This window comes from Crocuta crocuta, unplaced genomic scaffold (assembly GCF_008692635.1).
Source record: "Crocuta crocuta isolate KB4526 unplaced genomic scaffold, BGI_CrCroc_1.0 scaffold158, whole genome shotgun sequence".
NCBI classification, from domain to species: domain Eukaryota; kingdom Metazoa; phylum Chordata; class Mammalia; order Carnivora; family Hyaenidae; genus Crocuta; species Crocuta crocuta.
In genome coordinates, this window is record NW_027532590.1 from 705259 (window position 1) to 728559 (window position 23301).

At 35.8% G+C, this 23301-nt stretch overlaps 1 pseudogene; it reads left to right on the forward strand.

Annotated features, from left to right (window-relative positions):
- The first annotated feature begins 21688 nt into the window (after positions 1–21688).
- On the forward strand, positions 21689–21833 carry LOC144244398 (U2 spliceosomal RNA; annotated as a pseudogene).
- Positions 21834–23301: the final 1468 nt, after the last annotated feature.

Genomic DNA, 23301 nt, shown 5'->3' on the forward strand with positions numbered 1-23301 from the left:
AAACTGAAAGCATATTTGTTATGAATCAAGTTCATACCTTCATAATTCTGTAGATAAAGAAAATACTGATGTGCTTTACATGGGGTATTATTAAAATTTTATGAATTTTTTAATTTGGAGACTACATTATTTAATCTCTGATGCAACCAGTTTTTTGTAGGAAGATCTGGCATTCTCCTTCTATTAGAATTTGTATAAACAGGGACCATAAGAAATATTTTTCCTACCTCAAGAAGCAAGAGAAATCTCAAATAAGCATCCTAATCTTACACCTAAAGGATCTAGAAAAAGAAGAACAAAGAAACAAAAATATTTTTTCCTGCTGATAAACAAAACAAGAGATGAAACATCATGTACTCTGACAAATTCAGAGAAGATACAGATAATAAGCACATTTACAATCACCCAGCAGCAAGGCTGAAATTAGCCTTGTTCCCATTAGGCTAAAATATAATGAGCAGTGGTAGGTAACTACATGGTCACACTCCCATAGTCACCACAAGAAAATGAGGTCTCTTGCTAAAACAATGAGGAAGAAAGAAGAGAATCTTCTCTATGAGATATGTCTTTAAAAAAAATTTTTTTTGCCCTTGCGTAAAGAGAAGAGATAGAGAGTGATGTATTTTGCTTAAATTTGCTACTCTAGCTGTTTCCAAGCAATATAAATACAATATTTCCTCTCTTATACTCAAATCCTTTAGGGTATCTAGAAAAATTCTAGAGCATGTAAAATCATTTGTATTCTACCCCGTTTGATTTCCTCTGTCTTTGATGTGTGTGCATACACAGAGGCTAAACAAGCAAGCAAATTAAAAAACAAAAGAGAAAACTGGTTAAATTTGGTAAAAGAGCCTATTATTTTTAGAACAAGTTAAAAAATGGATTAAAAATTATATATTGAGTTTGAAATTCAATCTTCTGGACAAATATTAGAGCCTTTTTTGTGTGAAAATTGATTATTTGTATTAGATCAATAACTGAGCATGAAAAATGACAGAAAACTGTAGCAAACACCTCAAAATAATGATTTCTTGGGATTCCAGAGTTTAAATTTATTTGGGAAAGTGAAAAAAGGAGAAAAATCAATGACTTCCATTGACTCTACAAAGGATGTTTTCAGCATACTGTATCTTTAAATATTTTCGATCTTTTCTCCCATTTTGAATTGGAAGAAAGAAGGCACAGTCAAAATTGAAGTACAGTCATACCATGAGACGGACCTTTCTGATTATGTTTCTTTAATGTCATTTTCATTTGCCACTTCAAATTCCAAAGTCACTTCAAATTGTCATTTCCAAACGGAGTCTGTGTTAATGTCCCCCTCAACTTCATATGTTGAAACCCTAAATCTCAGTGTGACTGGATTTGGAGATAGATTTTAGTCATAAGGTTAAATGAGGTCATGGGGTGAGTCCCTAATCTACTAGGACTGGTGCCCTTGTAAAAAGGGGAAGAGACACCAGAGCACCCTCTCTCAAATCCTTAGTACCGTAAAACAGCTGGGAGGTGGCTCTATGCAAGTCAGGAAGAAAGCTCTTACCAGGAATGGAATTGGCCAGCACCTTGATCTTGAATTTACCAGCCTCCAGAACTGCAAGAAAATAAATTTCTGCTGTTTAAAACACTTGGTTTATGGTATTCTTTTAAATTTAAATATATATTTTAAATGTTTATTTATTTTTAAGAGTGAGAAAGTGAGAGGGGCAGAAAGAAAGAAGGGAACAGAGGACCAGAAACAGGTTCTCCGCTGTCAGCACAGAACCTGATGAGGGGCTCAAACTAATGAGCCATGAGATCGTGACCTGAGCTGAAGTCAGATACTTAACTGATGGAGCCAGCCAGATGCTTCTATGCTTTTTTTTTTTTTTTTAATTGAGTCCCAGGCAGACTAAGGCATCCTGGACAAAAATCAAACCCTAAAAAAAATCAAGATTCACATACTATCAAGTCTGGTAGTTTCAGGACGGGGGAGTACAACCCCTGAGGACAGATTTCAGAGCCCTGAATAGGAGTCACTGGAGAGAAAGAGTCGTTAGTCAGCGGTTTATAGAGTTCAGGTTCAGGCATTGACTTAGATTGCACATGAGATATTCTTGCTAGCTAGTAGAACTTTATTTTCTTTTAAAGAGATTTAGTAAGCAACTCATTTAATCATAAACATGTAGGGAGGATCTAGAAACTTTTGAGTTTCAGATATTAATGTGGAAGTGACTTTATTTGTATCCTTAGTTCAACAGAACTGGGGACTTTCTGATAATACTTATTTCCTGATTCCTGATATTACAATTAATTATTTAATAGGCACACACATATTGCATACTAAAATACAAATAGTAAACACAATTGCAAAAATCATATGTAGCACTACCAAAAATATTTTCTACAAAATAGGATAGGTATTCACAATTATGTATTAGCATTTCATTCACCCTTTCTACCCTCTACCACGACCAAGAAAAATGCAACAGATAGAACTTGTGCAATTAATTAATTATGTATCTGTGATAGTCTAGATGTCTTAATAGAGAAGAAAGACTTTGTGCCTGTTATGGAATTCAACAAATTCATACCTTGAAGCCCTAACACCCACTGTCATTGTATTTAAAGGTAGAGCCTTTAGTTAGTTAATTAAAGTAAAATGAAGCCATTAGGGTCTAATCAGGCTCTAATCTGATAGGATTAGTGTCCTCATATGAAGACAAAATGAATGTGGAGGAAAGGCCATGTGAGGACACATAGAGAAGGTGGCCATCTGCAAGCGAAGGAGAAAGCCCTCACCAAAACCCAGTCCTGTGGCACCTTATCTTGAGATTTCAGTCTCCAGAACTGTGAGAAAATAAATTTCTGTTGCTTAAGCCATCCAGACTGTGGTATTTTGTTAGGCAGCCCAAGCAGACTAATACAATACCCTACAGTGGTAATACCAGTGAAGGTTTTGCTACAGGTGACACATTCCTAGATATGATACAGTTTCTTTTATTGCGGTTGGGTCAAGTATTTGCCACATTTCAAGTCTGTAGTCTCATATAAACAATTACAGTGATAATATGTTCTAGAAAGTCAGAGAAACGAATGGCTATAAAATGCTAGTAGTTAAGGGCACTTGGGTGGCTCAGGCAGTTGAGCGTCTGACTTGATTTTTGCTCAGGTCATGATCCCAGGGTCACGGGATGGAGCCCTGCATTGGGCACTGTGCTGAATATGGAGCCTGCTGATGTCACTCTCTTTCTCTCTCTTGCTCTCGCTCTCTCCCTCTGCCCCTCTCCCCTGCTTACACACACTCTCTGCCTAAGAAATTTTTTTTTAATGGAATTTTTTTAATTTTGTTTTTACAAATAGTTTATTGTCAAATTAGTTTCCACATAACACTCAGTGGTCATCCCCACAAGTGTCCTCCTCCATGCCCATCCCCCCCTCCCCCCCACATCCATCAGTCCTCAGTTTTTGTCAGCATTCAAGAGTCTCTCATGGTTTGCCTCTCTCCCTTTCCCCCAGCTAGTAGTTATCTTTTTGGGTAATTGGTATTAAAATCATTCTCTTCATATCAATTTCAAAGCAAGCAAAAATTATATTTTTCTAAGAAGTGAGAATTTTAGGCTATTTTCATCATATTATTAGGAAAATCCCAGATAATACAAACATATATGCAAATGATAAAATGTGAAAGCATATTGCTATTTTTATATAGAACATCAGCAGTATTATTTATACAGTTTGTGGTTTTACAACAGATTTTTTTCTTGAATATAGAAATTATGACTTGCTGTGTTTGGGTAAAATACATTTTAATTTTTTTCCTCTTATGTTACAATAAGACTAGATAACACACATTCTTAAAATTGCTGTTGTTACAAAAGAAAATAAATTCATTAGTATAAAAGAAAAATAGATACAAGATTCTTTTTTATTTAATATTCTTTAAGACCACCTCCTTAGAAGGACACTGTTAACAGTTTGATGTGCAAATAAGTACAAGTGCAGATATGTGATACACTTATACCTATCATCTTTAAAAATATGATCTTACTACATACATATAATGTAACACACTTTTTTACTTCACATTCTATCCTGGTATCTTAGTCTGGCTGCTATAACAAACATACAAAAGATTGAGTGGCTTAAAAAACAAATATTTCTTTTTCATTGTCCTGGAGTGTGGGGGTTGCAAAATGAAGGTGCCAGTTGATTTGGTAACTGAAAAAAAGTCCACTTCCTGGTTCACAGAGGGCTGTCTCATCACAAGGTGGAAGGGGCAAAGGAAACGTCCGAAATCTCTTTTATAAAGGCAGTAATTCCGTTCATGAGAACTCGGACCCCATGACCTAATTACCTGCCCAGAGCCCCGCTTCCTAATGCCATCACATTGGGGTGTAGGGTCTCAACATATGAAATTTTGTGGGACACAAGCATTCAGCCTATGGTATTGGGATACAGTTTTATTTCAGTAGGTAGAGATCTGCCTCAAATTTTTGAAGACTGCCTAGTATTTCATTGTATGTAACAACTAATAGTTTCTTTGGCCATGCCTCTTTTGATGCACATTTTAGGTTGCATCAGGTCATTGGCAAATTATCTGTTGAAATGTTTCATGAAATTACATACTCACCAGCCTAGCTAATATTGACATTATCATGTAAATACATGCCAATTCAATAAATGGACATTTTTATATTCTTGTTCAAATTGTAAACTTAAAGCTAGATTTAGCCATTAAAAATAAATATGCTGAAGTCAGACACGTATTTCTGTAAATACATGTGGCCCTTTCATGTATTTGATGTAAGAAATTGCTGTAAAAAACATCACTTTCCTTATGTATAAAATGGAAATAATAATGCCTATGATGTGATAATTACATGAATCCATGCCTAGAATATTCTAAATATTCTAGAATGTCACCCCTATTGTTGAACTGATCCTCATTTTTACTGGCATTTTTTTAGTAAAGTTCTCGTTTGTATCCTTTACCTCTGTACTTTATTCAGTATAAGTCTTCTTGCTGAGTTGAGCTGTTGGTGTGGAGAAAAGGTAAGGATTTTCTTTAGGTTGGGCAGGTATTTTGTCATTTTTTTATAGCTTATTTTTTATTTTGATAGAAACAGAGTGAGCACAAGCAAGAGAGGGGCAGAGTGAGAGGGAGTGAGGGCAAATCCCAAGCAGGTTCTGCATTGTCAGTACAGAGCCTGATGTGGGGCTCAAACTCACGAAACTGTGAGATCACGAACTGTGGTAAAATCAGGAGTTGACTTGATTTTAACTGACTGAGTCACCAAAGTGCCTCTATTTCTTATTGTTGTCATAGGTTTTCTGGCCATTTGGGCTATTTTTCTTTCCATGAAGCCCAAAGACTTCTACTGCAGAAACCCTACTCAAGAGAGTCTCCTGATTGTATCATAAAGACAGAGCCAGTCATCTGCTAGGAGTGTGGTTTTGGGCAAGTGCATGTGGCTGATTACAGCCTTCTCCATTTGCCCAGTTGACACCCCTTGACCCACTTCTTTCTCCTCTCCAATTGCCTCTAATCTTGTCGTCTTAAAACCACATGGCAGTTTTCCAGGACTTCCAATGTCAGTTTGGATTTAATTTTATTTTTATAAGAGCCCTTGTCATGTCAATGAAATTTTTGAAGGAGTGCCTGTTAAAAGTAGTTTGGAGGTCAACAATTTTACCTGGAAGATAGTTATTTTTTTAAAAAAATAAAATAACAATAGTAAATGATCGCAAAAAATGTAGTCCCCAAACCCTTCTAGCCCATTTAAGGTGTTGGCAATAAATAAAGCAATACATGCTTCAGGAAAAGAAGGCCTTAGTCAAATCGAGTCATAGCAGATTGAGAGAACCAGGACTCAGAATCTTCACAGACTAAGACCAATTGGCTTGTGAGACCCATGTGATGGTTTTGAGATGAATAACAGAAAAAAGTCTGCAGGTTGGATATTTTGAGGTCTCTGGAGAAATGACCCAGGTGTGAAAAACTGGAAAAGTAGTAGCTCTGAAGCTTTGTTCTCTTTTCTCCTTCCCCTTCCTCCTCTGCATAATCTGGACTCCCCTGTTTCCAAAGCAGAAAAGATAATAGTGTGAGAACAAGGGACCCTATATGGCAGCAGCCAATTGAGGAAGAAGAATGGAGAAGAGCAAAGAGAAAGTGATGAGTTCTGTGACCACCTGCTTTGCTAATATTTTCCTTCATTTTGAATAAGATAGTTTATCAGAGGAGTAAGATAGATTTCATGGAGATCTAATCATTTAGTGCACAATATCAGTTATTTGAACAATACATCTAGACTTCTATTTTCACAAGTAATTCACATAGAACTGCATTCAGGATTGAATGTACATTACCTTTAATAATGACTAAGTTGGAATATCTCTGCTCTTTAATGATGCATCTTAATTTTCAAAATGTAATGGAGAGCCTAGGTGGCTCAGTCGGTTAAGTGTCTTATTCTTGATTTTGGTTTAGGTCATGATCCCAGGGTCCTGAAATCGAGCCTCGTGTGGGACTCTGCGATGAGTGTGGAGACTGCCTAAAGATTCTCTCTCTCTAAAAAATAAATAAGCATTATTAATTTTTGAAATATCCGCAAACCGCATAGAGTCAGGTTAGAGTATAAGGTTTTGATCAAACTCAATATTTCAGTGTCATTTCCTTGTAAGGCTCATAAACTGTCTTTGGAAACAAGTCCAAAATAGTTCCTGTATAAACAGAAAATGTGCACAGTAGCAAAATAAATCTCTACGGGGAAAATGCATAGCTTTCTCACCTGTCCTCTGCCTGGAGGTGAGTGAATATTCACTAAGTGCTGAATGAATAAGAAAAGGGAGAGAGAGAAAGAAAAAGGAGTATGAAAAAGAGAAAGAAGACACAGGCTAAGTGATGGTTAATATTACATTCCTTTTCACATTACAGATCACTTCTGTGTGCATTAACTTTAGGGCACACACAAATACAATAAAATAAAGACTTTAAAAATGATATTATTCTGAAATATTCTATTTTATTCACAATCATTTGGTCTTTATTCTCATGCTGATTTGAAGGTAGATTCAGTTTTTAATATTTTAGAAAGATATGTAATACCTCAGAGCTTGAAGCAAAGTATCACCAGGGTTAATGTAATGAGATTTCTAGATTTTGTGATAGAATTTGTTTAAGGAGGCACAAGAAATGCAGTCGATTTAATTTCATCAGGGAATTTTATTTATTCAATTCATGGTTATTATTCATCAAAATTCCAGATGGAGAATGACAAACTTATGGCAGCATTTTTCCTATTTTAATGTAAATTCCTTTGTTTCTTTTAAAATACTGTTCAATTTGAAAATATTACCCTTTATTTATTTATTTTTGGTTGCCTGGATAAAGTGAATATATATATATATATATATACACACACATATATATCATACATATATAGATGTATACATATATAGATATGATATATATATATATAAACTTTTGCCTCTTTTCCTTTTCAGATTTTCTTTTCTGCATAATTTTCTTTCCCAGTTCTTTCTGTTTTGACCATCACCCTGAATATAAAATATAACAGTAACTGCAAAGCTCTAGGGAGATTGATGCTTTATATTCCCTATTGGCGATGAAATTCCATATTTAAGTTTTCTAAAAGTTGACAAAAAATTATCACATGAAAGATAGTATTGGGGACTCACTATTCCAAAATGTAAATTGTTCACGATTGAAATTTTTTGTTTGATATTGATGATATTACCCTGCATTTTATTTTTATTCAGAGTGGAGTCATATAAAATAACAGACGTTGTTTTTTAAATTTAGGAGTATTTTGGGCAAAGCATTTTTGGAAAATTAAATTCAGCTTTCTAAAATATTCACTTGTTTCCCCTAAAATCTGAGATGTGTAGGGTTAGTTCAAATGCCTATGTGCACATTTCACAATGGTTGAACATAGTATGATCCGAGTTAGTTTATGAATACACAATTTAATACACAATGAAAATATTTAACTATGCTTCATCCAGGAGAAAATATTCTCTTTTGATTCGTTAAAAAATGCAACACTTCACTTGCATCTAAGACATAACAAACTTTCATAAGTATATACCCTTCTTAAAATAGAGAAAAGAAAATTTGAAATTTTTATTGATTTCTAGAGAGGAGGTAAGTACGAAAATTAAATTCTGTTTATTATTGTACTAGCCCAAAACTGCATTAGGCCCCTCTAACCATCCTTTGTGAGAGGCTTATAATTTTTATTTTATGGATGTTAAATAGAAAACTCAAACAAATTAATTAACTAGGCTCTAGTCACGCAAATAGAATGTAGGTGAATCATAATTTGTATTCAGATTTATATCTAAAGATGCTTCCGCTATTGCTGCTGTATTGAACTGTCTTGGCATTTATATGCATTTATCTTGATGGTAGCACCATTCTAAATATGTGGTTTTCATTATTACACAATAGTAATACATTTATGAGAAAAGAATAAAGAATGAAAGGGTAAGAAGGAACAAGGGAGAAGCTTAGCTACAGGGGTAAAAAAAAAAAAAAGAGAAGAGCGCACGCGCACAAGACAATAGCGCTTGCAAGCTCTTTTGCTTTCAAACGGTAAACCAGGACAGCCAGCCAGTCGACTTTTATTTTTCCTTTGCTTTGAGCCATTTCTGCGGTCATTCTGAGATAAAATTTATTCCCCACATATTTCTGAAGCCACTAAAATGCCCTTTGTCTTAGTACACAAAAGAATTCCTCTGTCATTTGCTTATATGGACCTAGGAAATTTACCTTTTCTAAAGTTGATCTGAATACCCAGTGTCACTGTCTAGAGCCTGTCAGTGCCTTTGCATAAAAGATTCACTCCTCTCCGAGGCGGTGTTCTACCCAGTTCTCTATTGTCCAGTCCAAAAATGTTCTCTGCACTCTTTCATTATTTTGTTGGTTTGTTTTGTTTCTTGTGTCTGTTTTTAGATAAGAGCTATGACATTTAAAAAGCTTTCGTATACAATGTTATTTGACATTCATGGAAAGATCCACACGTGTCAGGGTTTAACAGGTTTCCTAAGAGAGGCTGTGCATGTGACACTCCACAAAGCCTCGCTTCTGTACACAGCACTGCCTGTCTGAATCCTACTAGTCTTCCAGACTACAGGGATACTTACTTGCTCATCATGTCTTCCAAGACACTTCCAATCATGGCACTTTCAGTCTCTCTGAATTTCAGTGGAGGGAACTACAGAACATACTTACTTCGGGTTTTCCCCTTACTTTCTGAAATTATTATTTTCTGGTTGTCAATTTCTCATCTCCCACATAAAGTAAAAGCTATTCACTTAATGATTTTTTAATGTTCTCCCCACCCATCCTATCTCCAAAAGCCTAACCCAGCATGTAGCAACTAGTAGGCAATTAACAAACACTTCCATCAAATATTTTTTTTCTCAACCCGTATTTAACACAGTACTAATGGTGATGACAGATGACAACGATCTGCTCTGTGATTCCTTAACGATAATGCCTCAACAGTTATTAGGTTTCAGTGTCCCCTTCTTCAGCGGAGAAGTGTGATATAGCAGAAAAAGTGTTAACCTGAGAATCTAAGAGGCTCTTCACTGTTCCAGTGTCAACTTGTTGTCAATTCAGTATGTGTTTAGGTGTATCACTTCATCTCCCTGGAACTTTTCCTTATCTTTAAAAAGAGAACGTGGCAGACATTCTTTAGGTCTTTTTTTTTTTTTTTCCTGCACTACCTTATGAAAGAAAAAAAATCTGATTCCTCTCCTTTATCTTTATAATGTGTAACTTCAATCGCTGTCAATTTGTAGGCAACATGTTAGGGATCTTTCCACGTGTTATAGATTCTCCCACAGGTTCAAACAGGCTCTGACAATGAAACTCTGCACTTTTGGCTATGGCTCATGAAGAAATTGTGTGCTGTAAAGTTAATGTAAACCTAAACCTAATCTTAGAGTTTCTTAGAAGAATGTCAAGGAGGCTAGTGTACTTGGCCATTCTCAACTAGTCCCACCCGCTAGATACCACTTTATAGCTCTAGGGGAGAACTAATGTGGAGGAAACATAAAAAGGACCATTTCAGTTATACTACAGGGCTGGGTTTTTCCTTTTTTTAAAAAAATGTAGATTCTAGTTAGTTAACACAGAGTGCAATATTGGTTTCAGGAGTAGAATTCAGCGATTTATCACTTACATACGACACCCAGTGCTCATCCAACAAGTACGGCCAGATTTCCCTGTCTTGTTTTTCTTCACAGAGGTCAGCTCTCCCCTGGTTACTGTGTTCTCTCTCTTTGGCCAGCAGTAGGGGACCAAGATATCATGAGAGTTTCTGGTTTATTCTGTTTTGTTGGTCTCTTCTGAATACCCTAACTTAGCTCTCCAGTGTTGAAATGGGAATGAGTGATTGAGGGATAGTGAATTACCAGGAAGAAAAATAAGTGAGTTTTCCCCTTTGCTGGAGTTTGCAGAGCAACAGTGCTAGCGGGAGATGCAAGTTCGCTCTGAAGGATGGGAACTTTATGGGAGGGGGTAGAGCTGCTAGAGTGGCAGAACCGGAGGGGAGATGATAGGGGACGAATTCACTGGTTCTCCATGGCTCAGACATTCTGGTTGTGTACAACAAAAGCTCTTGCAGGTATTCATTGACTACCAGCCATAAATGATCCTTTGGAAAAGTGAAATGTTTTCAGTGATTTGAGTGAAGTGAAATAAGGAGAGGAAAGAGTGAGCTTCCACCTGCAAGGGGATGAAATATGCCAGGGAAGGCTGAAAGAACTCAGGTGTCATTCACTGAGATGGACAGTGGTCACAGTCTCCCATGATGGAGCTTTACCAAAGAGACATTACGTGCTTGCCGCCATCTATGGGTGAGTCTAGGTGACTAACCAAGGCTTGCCAGCATTTATGAGTAAACTGACTAATCTATTTTAAGTACTTCTAAGCATATAAGTGTATCTTGGGATAAAGAAATGGTGGAGTAGGGTGGTGAGGATGCCTGATTTAGAATTGCAAAATCATACTGTGACTAGGATACAAATCTTAAATTTTTCAAGAAATCAGTGGTTTGGGCTAAACATGTAAAATGTGTTTTCTGACATCAGAGATGTGGGGGTTCAGAATGATGGAAGACTATTTCGTTATTAGGTAAAGTTTCATTTGCTCTGCTTTTATTTCATGTTTTATAATTCATGACTAAAAATTTATATTTAGTTTAAAATTTCATCACAAGTCTCAGTAACTATAATGCCTTTATTAAGTGGATATTATTCACCAATGTGATTTATAAAGTGTATGATGATACATAAATTATACTTGTAATGTTACTGGTAACTTAGGGTCTAAATTCCTTGGTGAAAGGATTGGATGCACCAGGAGACATAATCCTATACCACAGTAATCATCAGTATCATGCCTCACATACATCATTTAATGATAGGTTGAATGGGCTGTTGCAGAAGATGGGAGTATCACCATGAATATTCAAAGTAATGGATAGATATTGTTCTAATAAGGAGATTATTTGAGAAATAAAGCACTTGAAGATTAATTCCGTAGGCTGACCTGCACCACACTCCATAAATGTTCACTACAGGAAACACGTCTTGGGACATACATTAGTCTGTAAAACTATCTGAGATTACAAGGCATTTTCTTAGTTTGTTCTAGACTTTTCCACCATTTCTTAAGCTACTTTTGCTCTCCAGAGATGGGAGATCTAGAAGGATTGATAGCATGATAATGAATCCTCAAGAACTTCTGAGGCTCAACAGAACTCTAGCTGTTACTTGAGAGTCATTTCCAAGTGTGAGGAATTCTGCAGAAAGCCTGGCCTTCTTCTTTTCCCCCCAATTTTATTTGCAACTAAAAAGGTACACAATTCATATAATGAAGATGAAAATACACAGTACTAGACAACCTGAAATACTAAATCTAGATGTACTAAACCTTCACCAAAATCTTTTGAAGAAAGGCTTCCGCCTCCTTTATCCTTCTTCCTTTTCTCTCTCCCTTTTATCATTCCTTTCTTTCTTTTCCTCCTTCTTTAGCTCCATCTCTCCATCTTCTTTTCTTGCTCCTTCCCTCCCTACTGCCTTTCCCCCTTTCTTCCTTCTTTCCTCTCTTCCTCTTCCAAGACTTCATCCGTTCTTTCCTTCTTTTCTATCCACCTTTCCTTTTTCCTTCCAAGTTCATTTTCTTTTGTTATTTTCCTTCTTTCGTGGCCATTTCTTCTTAGAATTCCTACGAGGTAGACAATTCTGTATTCTGACTTATGCATTACTACCTTTCTCTTTACAGGCTCAAAATAATAAATTGAGTTAAGAGTGAACTATCCTAAGATCCTGAAAAATCCCATAATTTCGTTATTATCTTGAGCAATATACTTATTAGCTCAGTATGTGCAAATTAGAAGTACATTAGCCTAAAATAGTGTGTATGTTTGAGTTTGTGTGTGTGCTGTAGAAAGGGTACACTTTTTCTCTTTTTATAGCACACGCGCACACACACACACACACACACACACACACACCGATAAACTTTCTTTCTTTTCCTAAGTCAAGATAAAGAAAGGGTTTTCCATTTTTCTTAAAGAGCATTAATTCCTTCGTAATTATTCATGGTGCCCATCATGTATTAAATGTACTTATATTAAATTAAATGTACTTATATTAATAAAATGTTTCTCCCTTTTGTAATGGAGATAATTATTTCTGATTTTTCAAGTTAAAGTCTTTGTTTTATTATTCAGAAGGTTCCAACTCCTCAACCCTATATCGGCTTCTTTCTTTAACAGTAGGAGATAACCTGGCTGCTGGTTCCTTGAATTTATAAAATTAAGTCAAAAGAGGAATCCACATAATTTTCCATTTAGCACACAAAAATTCTAATAGTTTTTATCTAGAAGCTAAAAAAATTACTGGATTATACAATCAGAATCAAGCCAAATATTCCTAAAGATTCAACTAACCATATAATCTGGCTGTTGGTACAAATAGATTTATATTCAAGTTGGAGAGATAGACAGACACACCTGCTTGGGTTGACAAATTGTAATAAAATGTAATATATACTCAAAACACTTTTTAGTGATCTGTGAGGTCAATATCAAGTTGATTTATAAAGTTTGACACACCAAATACATAGACATTAAAATAGATGAGAAATAACAATGATCTTTTCACTGTTCTTTTCCCCATGTCAGTTTAGTTCAGGTTACTTTTTTTTTTTTTTTTTANATTCCTAGTGTGAATTCATATCATTGTGATATATATATTATTTATAGTTGAGGATTTCTAACACTGTCTTTTGTAATTCTTTCCAATTTTCTAAACAAATAAGTCGAATGTAATAGATATTTACCGGTGAGGTGGTGCTCTTCTTGACTGTGGCACAATATGAATCACTCTCTTTTTCAGAGAACAATTCCTGTCATGCCATTCTTAGATGATTTACACACTCATGGCTTCAGCTACTGTCTACACATTTATACACTGATGAGTCCCCATGGTGGGGCCCATTGAACATCTTCATTTTAGTGTTTCATTCAAGTTCATCACGCTGGAAGCAATGCTCCAGCCTCCCATCTCTACCTGCCTCCCCTCTACCTGCCAGTTTCTCCTCCAGCATTTCCTATGGCCATGATGGTGTCCATCTTCCATACACTTGGATAGACCAAACACTAGGTTTGTCAAGCTGACTTTGACATTTCCCTAACTTTAACCCCTTTCTATATCATATACATGATCAAATCCTGGCCATTTTTCTTGCTACATTTTCTTCTAATATCCACAACAATTGCAATTATTAACTGGGCCCTTCATATTCAGTCCTTTTAATGAAAACAAATCTGGGGCACCTGGGTGGCTCTGTCGGCTAAGCATCCAGCTTCAGCTCAGGTCATGATCTCACAGTCTGTGGGTTCGAGCCCCACATGAGTCTCTGTGCTGACAGCTCAGAGCTTGGAGCCTGCTTCAGATTCTGTCTCCCTCTCCCTCTGCTCTCCTGCTTGTGTTCTCTCTGTCTACCAAAAATTAATAAACATTAAAAAAATGAAAACAAATCTCTACTCTGCAACCAGTTATTTTTCTAAAACATATATCTGGTCATGTCAATTACATGTAAAGCCTTTTATGTTTCCCTATAATTTTAAGGAAAAAGTCCCCAATTCTTATTATAGTCTATGAGACCCAACATGATTTGCTCCTTGTTTATTTCTCTAGTTTCATTCTTTGTCCTTTTCCTCCATGCTTCGGGCACACTGACCTTTAGTTTTTCATTTTTGAGTATATGGGATTCCACATAGAATTGCACAGCATCCTTTTTTGTCTCCTGGGTTTTTTCTCAAGCTAAAAACCATGAAAATATTTCATTCTTAAAAATGAAACAATGACCTCAGAATTACAAGGAAAATTTCCAAATGTTAATTACTGAGTCCCATTCCAGAACTTTCTGTGAGGTGGGACTGAGACTACATTTTATTAGATATCCTGGGGAAATTTTATACACACACACACACACACCCACACACACAATCTAGAACCCTTATTCCATATGTTAGGTTCCTTTATTCTTGATTACTGAGTCTTCTCTCCTCAATCAGTACTCTCAGTTTAGATAATTTTATCTCTTCCCCAACTTTAGATCTTATCTATATGCCAGAGAAACCTGCATGTAAATCTCAAGCTTCTCTTTGAGCTTTATTTAGATATTTAATTCCCTCCTTGACTGCTACACTAGATTGCTTACAGCATCTCAAATTAATTAACGAAGAGGGCTGCACTGAACTTTTCATCGTGAGCTTGCAAATCTTTTCTTCCTCCAGTGTGCTTCCTCAGGTGTCTGCCCATCCACTTGTTCTTTCCAGAAACTTTTCTTTCACCTTGCACCTCTCCCTTGGCCAAGCTCCAGTGGTTTTTGTCTGTACTACTTTCTGCTTGGTTTCCCCACTTTTGTAATTACCTCTCATTCCCACCTTAACAACTGTATACATTATAGCCAAAGGGAAACTACTACTCCACTATTTTGTTTAAGATCCTTAAAAACCTTCCCATTAAATTAGTATAAAATTAAAAATCTCTAATACAGTCCATAAAGCTCTGCATAATCTGGCCCTTCCCTCCACCCTGGTCTTAGCTCTGCTCTTTATGCATGGCTGCACGGGCCTTCTGTCAATTCTTTCCGACCTCAGGCCCCTTCCATATTCTGTATCTTTCTGTCTTCCCTCTTCTCTCCAACTTTGCTTGCCTAACTCCTACTTATGTTAAAGTATCTGTGTGTGGACATGTACATTATGTATATACATGTACATATTTATAATTATGATACACATTTCTGTACACACACAATATGTGTATCTATGTGCTATGCAGGTATCCATAGAGACCTTAAACATGAGCAAGAATTACATGTATGTGTGAAGCTTTTTGTGAGCCCCAAATTAAAATCATACTTCTTATTTTAGTATAATTTATTTTTCTTCTTCTAATATATCCATCATATACCATCATATACAGATTTAATTGATTTAATATACAATTAAAAACAGGTGATTTAATACCTGTTTCTAATAAGATGGCAACTTCAGCAGGACTGGGATATTTGCTGTTAATTTGGCACTTCATCGTTGATGTCTAATCTGATGTTTGGCACATAATAGGCATTCAATAAATATTTATTAAATAAATGAACAAACATACAAATGCAGTATCAGTGTGAGACTACTGAAATGAAAAAAAAAGAATCATCCCTCATCTTAATTGTTTCTCTTGTTATTTATTTTTTTAAGCTTTAGAGTAAAGAGGGGGCAACTTTTTGTATCAAAATTTCAATGTAGATTTGATTTATTGGACATTTAGAAAGTTGTGGATCAAGACATTTGCTAGATTTCTTGGTACAAATGCAGTCATTCTGAATAAAACATTTTGTTCAGAATGTACATATTAGAAAACAATAACAACAACTAGTGGTCAATGTAATCAAATGTCAAAATTATAATCTAAAGCAGCACTAAGTAACTGGTTAGGTATTTAGAACAATACAGTCATTATGGTGGCTTAAATATATGATCAGATATTTATCTTAAGGTGAATATACCTCTTAACTGAACTAGCTAGTGTGGACATATAGTTGATGAGCATACAAGCTAATTCCCTAATCTAAAAGTTTTACTGGATCGATAATGTGTGACTTAATAAGGTGGGACTACTAAATGCTTGGGTTTACCTAAAATTTTGCAGCATTTATGTGGGAAACTAAGGTCATCAGTGATGATGCCACTGATACCAGATTTTCCAAAGCGGTCAGAAAACTGCATGTGTTTTTTTATCACAGCAAATATTTATACTTAGTTCAGTGATTTTATTTTATTTTATTTTGTTTTATTTTATTTTATTTTTTAATGGTTAGTTTTGAGAGAGAGAGACAGAGACAGAGACAGAGACAGAGCACAAGTGGAGGAGGGGCAGAGAGAGAGGGAGACACAGAATTCAAAGCAGGCTCCAGGCTCTGAGCTGTCAGCACAGACGCTGATGTGGGCCTCGAACTCATGAACCATGAGATTATGACCTGACCTGGTTGGAGGCTTAACTGACTGAGACACCCAGACACCCAGTAATTTTAGTCAATGCTCCCAAAGATGGTAAAGTGCTTACAAATATATTTATTTTCTGATTCTATAATATATTTATATTTATGTTTTGCCTTCCTTGGTGTAACCAGCCCAAAAATTATCTAAGGCCATCATTATTAAACCTTAAGGCAAAAGAAAATCTAAGCCTTCATTTGACTGAGCCTCAGCTTAGGAAAATTGTTTGGGGGGTGGTCTACTGACCTAAAATATAAAAATTCAATATGATCTTACCTTAAAAGTGATATACTTGGAGAGCCTGGGTGGCTCAGTATACTCGGGTCATGATCCCAGGGTGGTGGGATCGAGTCCTGCGTTGAACTCTGTGCTAACAGCATAGAGCCTGCTTGGGATCTCACTCTCCTTCTCTCTGCCTCTCTCTCATAATAAATAAATAAACTTTTAAAAAAGTGATATTTTTGGACTATGTTAAAAAGAGAAATAGCATAGGGACAGTATTCAAATATTGCATATTTGTTAAAGTAAAAAAATGTACAAGTGTCTTTTTTTAATTAATTCTTTTGTTTACAACTTATGAGATGCTGTCTCTCATGGCATTTCTATTTTAAAAATAAAAATCATATTCCTCAAATTGAGATGAGGTTGTTTAGAGAGTAATGGAATAAATAGTATGTGGGGAAAAACTTGGTTTACAGAGGAGCAAAATATTTAAGTTCATATCATCCAAAGAAGAATAATTGTTATCTAAAATTATTTTCAGTTTAACATGATATTTTACAAAATTTTTCATAAATCCTCTGTCCAAACCCTAGCCAGACACAATAAGCACGTTTTAAAACTATTTCTGTCTATGACATTGTCTTTTTAAAAAAATGTTTAATTTACACCCAAGTAAATTATGTGAGTTAGCATATAGTGCAAGAATGATTTCAAGAGTAGATTCCTTAATGCCCCTTTACCCATTTAGCCCATCCCTCTCTTACAACCCCTCCAGCAACCCTCTGTTTGTTCTCTACATTTAAGAGTCTCTTATGTTTTGCCCCCCNTATATACTCTGTTATATATGTATTATATATATTATATATACTCCATTATATGTGTGTATATATATATATATATATAATACTTTTTATTCCACTTTTTATTCATTCATCTGTTGATGGACATTTGGGCTCTTCCCTTACTTTGGCTATTGTTGATAGTGCTGCTATAAACATTGGGGTGCATGTTTATTTGCACCCCAATTTATTTGAAATGGCACACCTGTATCCCTTGGATGAATACCTAGTAGTGCAATTGCTGGGTCATAGGGTAGTTCTAGTTTTAATTTTTTGAGGAATCTCCATACTGTTTTCCAGAGTGGATGCACCGGTTTGCATTCCCACCAGCAGTGCAAAAGAGATCCTCTTTCTCTGCATCCTCGCCAACATCTGTTGTTGCCTGAGTTGTTAATGTTGGCCATTCTGACAGGTGTGAGTGGTATCTTATTGTGGTTTGATTTATATTTCCCTGATGATGAATGATATTGAGCATGTTTTCATGTGTCTGTTAACCATCCGGATGTCTTCTTTGGAGAAGTGTCTATTTATGTCTTTTGCCCATTTCTTCACTGGATTATTTTTTGCATGTGTTGAGTTTTATAAGTTCTTTATAGATTTTGGATACTAACCCTTTATCTGATATGTCATTTGCAAATATCTTCTCCCATTATCTATGACACTGTCTTTAATTGTAACTACTGCTAAGGGTGCCTAGGTGGCTCAGTCAGTTAAGTGTCTGACTTCTGCTCAGATCATGGTATCATAGTTTATGAGTTCCAGCTCTGCATTGGGCTCTGTGCTGACAGTTCAAAGACTGGAGACTGCTTCGGATTATGTGTCTCCCTCTCTCTGTCCCTCCCCCACTCATGCTCTGTGTCTGTCTCTCTCTCTCTCAAAAATGAATAAACATTAAAAAAATAAATAATAATTGTAACTGTTGCTAAATGTAAATTTCTACAGCTTCATTTGATCTTAATGGAGCCAGAGTAGATAAAATGAAGCCAAATCAGCATCTGCATTATTATTATTCTTTTTGGTTTTTTTCTAATAGCATCCAATAAAAACAGAGAGTATTGCTCCTTTGCTTTCATATAAATCATACAACTTAGAAGTGCTCATGAATTATGGCCTTTCATTGGATTTTAAGATTAAAATAACTTCAAGGTGAAAAATACCTGACCTGTATTACTTTGAAATAGTATGATCTGCTGTATAGAATGCTGACATTTGGAAGATCATTGAAATACGTTTTCCTTATATTTGGTAATAAGAAGTGGAGGGAGAAATTATCACCTCAAGCAATTTTTGTTCACAATAAACTATTATTTTAAAATATCTTATTTGAGACAAATGTAAAAATAATACAAAAATTTGCCACATGAATTAAAAGATTATAAATCAGAAAATGTTCTAAAATAATATAACTTTCTGGATTTGTTTTTTCCTCATATGATGGCTTTCAGGTGAACTCTTTTTTATATATGAAGAGATAAAAAGGATCATAGCTCTGTGATAATTTGTGTTTCCATATTTACCATATTGATTATAAATTGAAGTAGCAATATTATTGAAAATATATTTGTATTTATGACTATCCACAAATCTTACTCAAACATGTATTAATCAATGGAGAATTAAGTTAGAATAATTAAACGTACTATATATATATATTTCAAATTTCTGACACTTAATTTTTGACTTAAAAAATAACCAATTTCAGGATCCATAGATTTAAATGTAAAAGTGAAGTAATTCAAGTATTAGAAAAGACAGCATGGACTCCTCTACAGTCTACATGTAGATAAAGGTTTTCTAGCTATGACTTAAAATTCAGATGTAGTAAAAAAAAAAAAAGGACTGATAAAATTGCCTACAATTAAAAAAATTCCCTGTAAATGGCCAAAAATGTTTTTGGTTTTTTAAAAATGTTGAGATGACTGACAAGAGACAATACTGGGACATCTGAAAGACAATATTTGTAGCACCTATCACAAGGGGTTAACGTCCCTAGTAAATAATTTATTTTAATATTTTATTTATTTTTGAGAGAGAGACAGAGATAGAGCAAGAGCATATGTGCAAGCAAGGGAGGGACAGAGAGAGAGAGGGGCAGAGGATTTGAAGCAGACTCTGTGCTGTCAGAGCCATCTGAACTGTGAGATCATAACCTGAGCTGAAGTCGGACACTTAATGCACTAAGCCCCCCCAAGAAAATAACTCTAGTTGGTTGAGAAGAGAAAGACCAAAACCAGGTAGAAAATGGACAGTTCCCTTTCCATTCCACCAAAAAACCCACACGTTTGTTCATTTGTACAACATACATGCATCAGAAACGAGTGTGATAATTGTACTTAGCGGACAGGGGAGATAGCGGTAGAGAAGATGAAAGGATTGGAGCGCAGGAATTGTGTGGGCAGGACATTTCTCTGAGTATAGTTACTTTAAAAATTCTGAATTTTAGAATCATATTAATGTTTCACAAATTCAAAAGCTGAATTCATAAACAAGCATAGGGAAGGGTAAACAAAAAGTAGAATTTAACTAGAAACAAGTGAACTTAGTTGCATTTCAAATGAACAACACGAACTCACTGAAGGGGAAAAGCAAAGCAGTGTATTTTTATTTAATAAGGAGTTAAGAGAACTAAAATCAAGTGTATTTTCTCTTCTCTGGCTATATTTTAAGCCTAATTGATAATTAATGTTTGCCTTGGAAGGAGAGCAACTTAATCATATCACGGCATTTATTTGCAAGCATTTTCTTAATATTTAAATATCAGTGGGAAAGTAAGAGAAATGCCAAAGGTTTATTTCTACCTCCCTTCTCTCCTACTGTTTCCCATTTAAATGAGGGAAGGTCAGATAACCAATTTCCCTCACTCCCTTGCAACTTTGTGTAGCGATGTCACTCAGTTCCAGTCAGTCAGACAGAAAGTCTTTTATATTCTGCTAAGGACAGAGGAGTTCCACAAAACTGATGCTTTGACTGTTAGAATTTGCCCACCAGTCTGCTATTTGTTCTAGCCACACAAAATTCAAACCTGGTTGTTCACACTACTTGTCATTTGTCTTTTGTTACACGAAAATGTAAATCTTCATTTATACCCAGAAGATCTGCATGTACAGGTCATGTTCCTAAGCTAGGATTACACAATAAAATGATTTCAGGTAACAAAGATCAATTAGTTCTTACAGGAATTCAGACCTATACACAATGGCTTCATAGGAAAAATCTTGTGGAACTCTCAATATGCTTAAGATAAAGGATTATGAAATCCATCTTACATGAGACAAAACTGAGATTCCAAGATTTTGTATAGAACGCCATGAGCCTGTAGCTCATTTGAAGAGCCAAGATTCAACTTCCGGGCTTTCTTAAATGATTTCACCTCACCATTCAGCTTCGTATAACATAAACTCAAAAGAACTGTAAACAAACTTAAATCATGATACCATGTTGGAGAACGAATCCAGATAAGTATGAGAAGTATAAACCTTGGTAGGTGCCCACCAGGACAGATGCTTTTCATAGGGCATGTGATCATAATGACCTTCACAATTTTTATGTGCATGGAAAGATCAAATAACTTTTTTAATGTTTATTTTTATTTTTGAGAAAGAGAGAGACAGAGCATGAGCAGGGAAGGGGCAGGGAGCGCGGGAGACACAGAATCCCAAGCAGCCTCCAGGTTCTGAGCTGTCAACACAGAGCCCGACATGGGGCTCCAATTTGGGAATGGCGAGATTATGACCTGACCCGAAGTAGGATACCGACTGAGCCACCCAGGCCTCCCAAGATCAAATAACTTAACACGGTGCCTGGGTGGCTCATTGGTTAGGCGTCTGACACTTGATTTTCCGCTCAAGTCATGGTCCAGGATTGTGGGATCAGTGCTCTGCGATGATTGTAGGGCCTGCTTGAGATTTTCTCTTTGCCCTCTCCCCTCCTCATGCGCTCATTCTCTTAAAAAAAATCAAATAATTTAATATTTGTTTCATTAATAAAACTATTTCAAAGTGTTGTGACTACAATTTTTCCTGAATAGACGTTAATATTTTTTTTTCGATTGCTTCTCGGCCTTTTGGCTAAGATCAAGTGTAATAATTTTTTTGATTCTGGGCAGAACAATCTTCAACCAGATTACTTATTCAAAAATGGTTTTAGCAATGAGAAAAAATTTTTTTCTCCTGAGTGACAAAACAAAACAACTGACTATGTTGGTATTTCTTAGGAATTATGTATACGATTTGAGGCAAAGAATTAATAAAAATTCCCATTGAAATATGACCAACTCAGTAGTACATGATTGCGATGAGCAGGATAATTTTAGTAAGATTAAAAAACTGTAGTGGGGTTTGGAGTATCTTGTGTTTCGATTTTATTAGTTCATCTGAGCATGATACTGTGGGTCAGCTAGTTCCTTAATCCCTGATTAACTTACTATATACTACATATATCGTAGAGTGAGCTTATGGCTTGCTAGGGCAGACGCTCTTCAAAGTGACTACTGAGGAAAATGCATTGTAATGAAAGGATCAATAAATAAGGCAATTTTATCTAAAAAATGGTGACCTAAACAGTGGTCAACAAACAGTTGTGTATTTAAAAAAGTGGTGACATAAAAAAGCAGTTACCTCTGCCCATGGAACATCAAGGGAAGCATCTCCTGGGAGGCACTATTTGCTCCGAGTTGATGGTTCTCTGGTGAAGAGAAGTTCTAGGAATTTCTCCTGAGAGAAGGAACAGCTGACAAGACAAGGAAAGGGGACAGTCAACCGCAGCACATTTGGGGAAGGCTGGAGATGTGTATGGGAGCCAGCTTATGAAAACCTGTGAAGGATTCTTCCTGTAATAAGTGAAACCCTTGGGGAGATTTTGAAGAGGAGAATGAACTTGTAAACCTTTGCTTGCCAGACCAGCTTTAGATTTTTGCTTGAACTTTGTCTTGGAATAGAAATAAATAGGTCCTGTGTCAAAAATTATGTTTCTGGGCTTCTGAAGTGTTTTGCCCCCTATTTGTCTGCAATTCTTTTTATTTTATTTTATATCATGTTCCTTCAGTTAAGAGTAAGAATCCTTTTGAGAATTCCAAACCTTCCACAGATAAATCAGGTAAAAATGTTATTGACATACACCTAGTCAAAAAGGTCACCCTCAAGTTGTGGTGGTAGCAGCAACAGTTAGAAATAAAACCCATCATCAGAGAAGTACAAATCAAAACCACAATGAGATACCACCTCACACCCATCAGAATGGCTAAAATGAACAACTCAAGCAACAACGGATGTTGGCGAGGATGCAGAGAAATAGGATCTCTTTAGCACTGCTGGTGGGAATGCAAACTGGTGCAGCCGCTCTGGAAAACGGTATGGAGGTTCCTCAAAAAATCAAAAATAGAACTACCCTATGACCCAGCAATTGCACTACTAGGAACTTATCCAAAGGATACAAAAATGCTGATTCGAAGGGGTATATGCACCCCAATGTTTACAGCAGTGCTATCAACAGAGCCACATTACAGAAAGAGCCCAAATGTCCATTGAGGGATGAATGGTTAAAGAAGATATGGTGTATATATATACAAGGGAATATTATTTGGGAATCAAAAGAATGAAATCTTACCATTTTCAACAACATGGATGGTACTAGAGTATGTTATTCTAAGTGAAATAAGTTAA